The sequence below is a fragment of the Cyanistes caeruleus genome, chromosome 13, assembly GCF_971803275.1.
Source record: "Cyanistes caeruleus chromosome 13, bCyaCae1.hap1.1, whole genome shotgun sequence".
Lineage (NCBI taxonomy): Eukaryota > Metazoa > Chordata > Aves > Passeriformes > Paridae > Cyanistes > Cyanistes caeruleus.
In genome coordinates, this window is record NC_141713.1 from 20,842,979 (window position 1) to 20,851,552 (window position 8,574).

An 8,574-nucleotide genomic window follows, 5' to 3' on the forward strand; every position below is an offset into this window, starting at 1 on the left:
TGGAGTTTCTTTTCCTTTTTTAGAAATGACTGGTGAAGTTGGCACAAGCAAACTCCAGAAAACGTAAAGCAGGCTTGACTTTCCAGAAATTGCTTTTGGCTGGCTTTAGCTGCATTCCCCAGGATCACGATCAGCAGTAGATATTTGCAGGTTTTGCTCTGCATCCTCAGCCTGCCCAGGTGTTGTTCAGTGTTTCAGCAGTGGAGAAGACGATGGATATTTTGCTAAACCTCCTTTCAAACAACAAAACTTGGGTTAGCACGACAGAAAAGAAGAAAAGAAAATCTTCGCCAGTTAGAACAGAGCCAGAGTCCCACCATTTCCCCCTCCACTTTTCTTTCTTTTCTACATTTAGAGGTAAAGCTTCCATCTTCAAAAGCTTCCATCTCTCACTTCCTGATGTAGCCATTTGCTACTGTTATAAATGCAACGGCAAATTAAAGATTAACAAAGATTAATTTATTATAAATTAATAAAGCAACAAACAGTGAGGAAAAAAACCACAATAAATGGACAGCGCAGCGCTGGGTGGACAGGGTCTATACGCAAGGTATAGGTGTTCCCAAATCCACGTCTGAGGGTTCTCTGGCCTGGGTTTTTATAGGGATTTTATGTCCCCAGGCTAGAATTCCAACCAGTTTCCATTCACCAAATGTCCCTGATTGTCTGGTGAATGGATTTCCTGGCCTAGAACATTGAGTCAGTAAGTATCCGGGCAGAGTCTCCTCAAATGCAAAGTGAGTCTGTATGTATTTTAACATATTTCATCACAGCGGGATTGAGAGATCCGGGCTAGCGCCGATGGATATCTCAGAGGAGTAGTCTCTTCTTTGTCTTTCTTGATTGAGTTTCTGTAGTATGGGTTTGGCGGGTGTGGTGTTCGATTCTGGCAACGACCATCTTCCTGGGGCTCGTCCCTTTTGTCTTGCTTGATGGTCTCCGGCCGAAATCGGCCGGGCGTTGCCTTTCTCTGGAGGTAGACTTTTAGGCTGGTTCTTTTCTTTCTATGATGGCCTGTGTCCTGTCTTTTCCTCCGAGTTGATGAGTCTGCTGAAACCTGTTATCTGGGGGGGTTCTTTTGCAATTCGTGATTTTTGGAAAAGGAATTCTATCTCGACCGGGAGGAGAATTCCTTATTCCATACTTACATTTAGTTATAATTATACATACTTTATTTAAACTTCTTATTCCGAATTTTTATTTACTCAATTCTTTATTACACTACCCTTTAGCCTTGACTGCCACGCATCGGACTGCTGTCCGTGTGGGGCTGGGGATGCTCAGCCTGGAAAGAGAAGGGGGCTGGCGAGGCCTCCCTGCAGCTCTAGGAAAGATGGGCACAGAGAGGAGAAGCCTTTCAACTGCAGGAGTGAGCTTGAAGTTGGATCTAATGAAGCTGCTCTTTTCCACTCAGGCTGCTGGGCCACTGGCCCAGGCTGTGCACAGAGGCTGGGGATGCTCCATCCTTGGCAACATCCAAGGCCAGCTGGGAGCGGGGCTCTGAGCAACCTATTCTGGGCGAAGATCGCTCCGCTTGGAACAAGATGGTCTTTAGGGTCCCTTCCAAGCCCAAGCACCCAGGGATTCCATCATTCATTCGACGGTCTCCGTTGTCCACTTCAGCCTGGGCCTGAACTCCTGGCGGTGATGTCACAGTGCACGCTCCAGCTAGAACTTCCAGCATCCAGCAACGGCCACAACACAACCCTTGGCTCCTTGTGCCAGCACGCTCTTCATTCACCCTGCTCCAAGCCTACCCCTGTCACCTTGTTGCCACCTGCTCCCTGATTCCCGCAGCAGTCCCCAAAGCTCCCCATCGCTTGGATTTTGCTCTCCATCCCTGCAGGATGTCTGCATTTGTTCCAAAAGAGGTATGGTACTATTCCACGGAGGCGGACACCCCGCAGCTGCCTGGCTGGGCTGGAGCTCTGTGGGACAGGCTGGGAAATTTTGCTACCTCTGCAGGCTGGCACAGACGGAGAGGAGGAGACGGACGTCGATACACAGACTGATAGAGAAGAAGCCATGGAAGTGGACGGAGAGGATACTGGAGAGCAAGAGATGGATGTGGATATGTACGAGACAGAGGAAGAGATGGAGGTGGAAACGAAAGATTATATTGAAGAGATGGATATTGATCTAAAAGACAAGGAGGAAGACATGGTCTTGGGATGAAGACCGATGCCAGCAGCAGAACAGGCAGGTGCTCCCCACAGGCAGAGTGGGGCCCCTGCTGCCAGCCTGGGGCCGGGCTGGGCACTCCCTGCTCAGGGACACGCTAGCCCATGCACTGGATTCTGCTGGCCATCCCTGGCCTGGCCTGGGCTTGCTGTGGGCCACACAAGCCCTGTTCCAGTGCCTGGGCCACAGCCCCCAGCCAGGCTCCCTTCTGGCAGCAGAGTCCCACTGGGCCAGTGTCCCAGCCCGGCAGCACATGGAACACCCTTCCGTGCCTGACTGCACTGACCGTGCTACTTGTTTTTCTTCCAGGACTTAGGGACATCACAGACACAGATGCCACCCTGCTGTACATACGTTTTACAGTTGTTGTGTTCAGGATAGAGGTTTTAGAGTTTGTTTAAGTTGTCTGTAAATACGTTTCATAGAGTTTTGTTAGAGCTGTTCTCAGGTAAATAGGTTCTATAGTTTGTTGTTGTTGTTGTTGTTGTTGTTGTTACCAATATTCTTACAGTGTAAATATGTGGTGTAGTTCATTCTTGTTCCTTTTCTTCTACAGATAAACAGTCTTTGATTTTCACACCCCAGTTCTCTTTGCATTTTCTTCGGGCACATTTGCAAAGCTGTGGCTTGTTTCGGGAACAATGTTTGCAGGACTCTAAAAAGAGTATCAAAACCGCTCTGCCACACTCTCAGCTGCTGCTGCTGCCCCAAAAAGCACTGGCTGGCTTTGCTCACACAATCACAGTTGTGGTGGCATTTCTACCACACCACTGGACAGCGATGTTTTCCCTCTTCTCCTGGAAATACCTACAGCACTTGTGGGTAGCAAGGCAAACATGAGTCTCTTTTAGTGGCCCTTGAAATTGGACATGTGAAATGAGGCACACAAAGCCACAGGCCAGCTGAACCTGGCATCTCTGAATGGGTCTTTACATTCTTCCCAGGAAGATGAATGGCAATCACTATTTTGGCAGGGAGGAAAGTGCATCAGCTAGCAATTTGCTGTAGAAAATGTGCTTTCTGCTCCTCTCACAGCCAAAACTCCTACCCATTTCTTGGAAGTCCTTCTTAGATAAGGACCGTGTTCAACTGAGTGACAGTGAAGCCAAATGGCAATGCCGCAATCAATTGTCCTGTACACAATCTCCTTCATCCACGTGGAAGGTTACTCACGGGCACACAAGAGGACGAAAGAAACCCAAATGCATCGTTGGACATAATAAAGTCAGACGTGTTGAGGGATGAAGAAATCTTGCAGAGATATGGAAAGCTGCCCTGAAAACCCAGTTCGGGGAGAGCCTGAGCTCTTTTGTGCTTCCAGGCCTGAAGATGCTCAGCACCTTTCCCAGAGGCTCAGCAGGCAGTAGGATTGTGCCTGAATCTGGCTCTGGAAATGCCAGTGCCACAACTGAGAGCTGTGGCAATGATTTCCATTGCATGGAGAGGGGCCACAGTCCTGCAAGAGTCTTTCAGCAGAGCAAACAGCAGCCTGGAGGGTGGGCAATCTGGACCACTGCATGCTCATCCTTCACCACAATGCAGAGCTGCCATGGATCACTTTTTCCATTTCTCCTGTTGGATATGTTTTGGAGAAGTTGTTCTAGGTGGCTTTGGATGGTGATCCAAGTAGGAAGCAGCCATTCGCCTGCTGTGATATCCTTACAACTAGTCCTAACTTCTCATTGCCTTTGGTTTGATTGGGGGTGTTTTATCTGTTTGTTTGATTGGTTTCTTTGGGTTGGTTTCTTTGTGTTTTTCTCTGTTTTGCTTGGAGTTTCTTTTCCTTTTTTAGAAATGACTGGTGAAGTTGGCACAAGCAAACTCCAGAAAACGTAAAGCAGGCTTGACTTTCCAGAAATTGCTTTTGGCTGGCTTTAGCTGCATTCCCCAGGATCACGATCAGCAGTAGATATTTGCAGGTTTTGCTCTGCATCCTCAGCCTGCCCAGGTGTTGTTCAGTGTTTCAGCAGTGGAGAAGACGATGGATATTTTGCTAAACCTCCTTTCAAACAACAAAACTTGGGTTAGCACGACAGAAAAGAAGAAAAGAAAATCTTCGCCAGTTAGAACAGAGCCAGAGTCCCACCATTTCCCCCTCCACTTTGCTTTCTTTTCTACATTTAGAGGTAAAGCTTCCATCTCCAAAAGCTTCCATCTCTCACTTCCTGATGTAGCCATTTGCTAGCCTTTAGCCTTGACTGCCACGCATCGGACTGCTGTCCGTGTGGGGCTGGGGATGCTCAGCCTGGAAAGAGAAGGGGGCTGGCGAGGCCTCCCTGCAGCTCTAGGAAAGATGGGCACAGAGAGGAGAAGCCTTTCAACTGCAGGAGTGAGCTTGAAGTTGGATCTAATGAAGCTGCTCTTTTCCACTCCGGCTGCTGGGCCACTGGCCCAGGCTGTGCACAGAGGCTGGGGATGCTCCATCCTTGGCAACATCCAAGGCCAGCTGGGAGCGCGGCTCTGAGCAACCTATTCTGGGCGAAGATCGCTCCGCTTGGAACAAGATGGTCTTTAGGGTCCCTTCCAAGCCCAAGCACCCAGGGATTCCATCATTCATTCGGTCTCCGTTGTCCACTTCAGCCTGGGCCTGAACTCCTGGCGGTGATGTCACAGTGCACGCTCCAGCTAGAACTTCCAGCATCCAGCAACGGCCACAACACAACCCTTGGCTCCTTGTGCCAGCACGCTCTTCATTCACCCTGCTCCAAGCCTACCCCTGTCACCTTGTTGCCACCTGCTCCCTGATTCCCCCAGCAGTCCCCAAAGCTCCCCATCGCTTGGATTTTGCTCTCCATCCCTGCAGGATGTCTGCATTTGTTCCAAAAGAGGTATGGTACTATTCCACGGAGGCGGACACCCCGCAGCTGCCTGGCTGGGCTGGAGCTCTGTGGGACAGGCTGGGAAATTTTGCTACCTCTGCAGGCTGGCACAGACGGAGAGGAGGAGACGGACGTCGATACACAGACTGATAGAGAAGAAGCCATGGAAGTGGACGGAGAGGATACTGGAGAGCAAGAGATGGATGTGGATATGTACGAGACAGAGGAAGAGATGGAGGTGGAAACGAAAGATTATATTGAAGAGATGGATATTGATCTAAAAGACAAGGAGGAAGACATGGTCTTGGGATGAAGACCGATGCCAGCAGCAGAACAGGCAGGTGCTCCCCACAGGCAGAGTGGGGCCCCTGCTGCCAGCCTGGGGCCGGGCTGGGCACTCCCTGCTCAGGGACACGCTAGCCCATGCACTGGATTCTGCTGGCCATCCCTGGCCTGGCCTGGGCTTGCTGTGGGCCACACAAGCCCTGTTCCAGTGCCTGGGCCACAGCCCCCAGCCAGGCTCCCTTCTGGCAGCAGAGTCCCACTGGGCCAGTGTCCCAGCCCGGCAGCACATGGAACACCCTTCCGTGCCTGACTGCACTGACCGTGCTACTTGTTTTTCTTCCAGGACTTAGGGACATCACAGACACAGATGCCACCCTGCTGTACATACGTTTTACAGTTGTTGTGTTCAGGATAGAGGTTTTAGAGTTTGTTTAAGTTGTCTGTAAATACATTTCATAGAGTTTTGTTAGAGCTGTTCTCAGGTAAATAGGTTCTATAGTTTGTTGTTGTTGTTGTTGTTGTTGTTGTTACCAATATTCTTACAGTGTAAATATGTGGTGTAGTTCATTCTTGTTCCTTTTCTTCTACAGATAAACAGTCTTTGATTTTCACACCCCAGTTCTCTTTGCATTTTCTTCGGGCACATTTGCAAAGCTGTGGCTTGTTTCGGGAACAATGTTTGCAGGACTCTAAAAAGAGTATCAAAACCGCTCTGCCACACTCTCAGCTGCTGCTGCTGCCCCAAAAAGCACTGGCTGGCTTTGCTCACACAATCACAGTTGTGGTGGCATTTCTACCACACCACTGGACAGCGATGTTTTCCCTCTTCTCCTGGAAATACCTACAGCACTTGTGGGTAGCAAGGCAAACATGAGTCTCTTTTAGTGGCCCTTGAAATTGGACATGTGAAATGAGGCACACAAAGCCACAGGCCAGCTGAACCTGGCATCTCTGAATGGGTCTTTACATTCTTCCCAGGAAGATGAATGGCAATCACTATTTTGGCAGGGAGGAAAGTGCATCAGCTAGCAATTTGCTGTAGAAAATGTGCTTTCTGCTCCTCTCACAGCCAAAACTCCTACCCATTTCTTGGAAGTCCTTCTTAGATAAGGACCGTGTTCAACTGAGTGACAGTGAAGCCAAATGGCAATGCCGCAATCAATTGTCCTGTACACAATCTCCTTCATCCACGTGGAAGGTTACTCACGGGCACACAAGAGGACGAAAGAAACCCAAATGCATCGTTGGACATAATAAAGTCAGACGTGTTGAGGGATGAAGAAATCTTGCAGAGATATGGAAAGCTGCCCTGAAAACCCAGTTCGGGGAGAGCCTGAGCTCTTTTGTGCTTCCAGGCCTGAAGATGCTCAGCAGCTTTCCCAGATGCTCAGCAGGCAGTAGGATTGTGCCTGAATCTGGCTCTGGAAATGCCAGTGCCTCAACTGAGAGCTGTGGCAATGATTTCCATTGCATGGAGAGGGGCCACAGTCCTGCAAGAGTCTTTCAGCAGAGCAAACAGCAGCCTGGAGGGTGGGCAATCTGGACCACTGCATGCTCATCCTTCACCACAATGCAGAGCTGCCATGGATCACTTTTTCCATTTGTCCTGTTGGATATGTTTTGGAGAAGTTGTTCTAGGTGGCTTTGGATGGTGATCCAAGTAGGAAGCAGCCATTCGCCTGCTGTGATATCCTTACAACTAGTCCTAACTTCTCATTGCCTTTGGTTTGATTGGGGGTGTTTTATCTGTTTGTTTGATTGGTTTCTTTGGGTTGGTTTCTTTGTGTTTTTCTCTGTTTTGCTTGGAGTTTCTTTTCCTTTTTTAGAAATGACTGGTGAAGTTGGCACAAGCAAACTCCAGAAAACGTAAAGCAGGCTTGACTTTCCAGAAATTGCTTTTGGCTGGCTTTAGCTGCATTCCCCAGGATCACGATCAGCAGTAGATATTTGCAGGTTTTGCTCTGCATCCTCAGCCTGCCCAGGTGTTGTTCAGTGTTTCAGCAGTGGAGAAGACGATGGATATTTTGCTAAACCTCCTTTCAAACAACAAAACTTGGGTTAGCACGACAGAAAAGAAGAAAAGAAAATCTTCGCCAGTTAGAACAGAGCCAGAGTCCCACCATTTCCCCCTCCACTTTGCTTTCTTTTCTACATTTAGAGGTAAAGCTTCCATCTTCAAAAGCTTCCATCTCTCACTTCCTGATGTAGCCATTTGCTACTGTTATAAATGCAACGGCAAATTAAAGATTAACAAAGATTAATTTATTATAAATTAATAAAGCAACAAACAGTGAGGAAAAACACCACAATAAATGGACAGCGCAGCGCTGGGTGGACAGGGTCTATACGCAAGGTATAGGTGTTCCCAAATCCACGTCTGAGGGTTCTCTGGCCTGGGTTTTTATAGGGATTTTATGTCCCCAGGCTAGAATTCCAACCAGTTTCCATTCACCAAATGTCCCTGATTGTCTGGTGAATGGATTTCCTGGCCTAGAACATTGAGTCAGTAAGTATCCGGGCAGAGTCTCCTCAAATGCAAAGTGAGTCTGTATGTATTTTAACATATTTCATCACAGCGGGATTGAGAGATCCGGGCTAGCGCCGATGGATATCTCAGAGGAGTAGTCTCTTCTTTGTCTTTCTTGATTGAGTTTCTGTAGTATGGGTTTGGCGGGTGTGGTGTTCGATTCTGGCAACGACCATCTTCCTGGGGCTCGTCCCTTTTGTCTTGCTTGATGGTCTCCGGCCGAAATCGGCCGGGCGTTGCCTTTCTCTGGAGGTAGACTTTTAGGCTGGTTCTTTTCTTTCTATGATGGCCTGTGTCCTGTCTTTTCCTCCGAGTTGATGAGTCTGCTGAAACCTGTTATCTGGGGGGGTTCTTTTGCAATTCGTGATTTTTGGAAAAGGAATTCTATCTCGACCGGGAGGAGAATTCCTTATTCCATACTTACATTTAGTTATAATTATACATACTTTATTTAAACTTCTTATTCCGAATTTTTATTTACTCAATTCTTTATTACACTACCCTTTAGCCTTGACTGCCACGCATCGGACTGCTGTCCGTGTGGGGCTGGGGATGCTCAGCCTGGAAAGAGAAGGGGGCTGGCGAGGCCTCCCTGCAGCTCTAGGAAAGATGGGCACAGAGAGGAGAAGCCTTTCAACTGCAGGAGTGAGCTTGAAGTTGGATCTAATGAAGCTGCTCTTTTCCACTCAGGCTGCTGGGCCACTGGCCCAGGCTGTGCACAGAGGCTGGGGATGCTCCATCCTTGGCAACATCCAAGGCCAG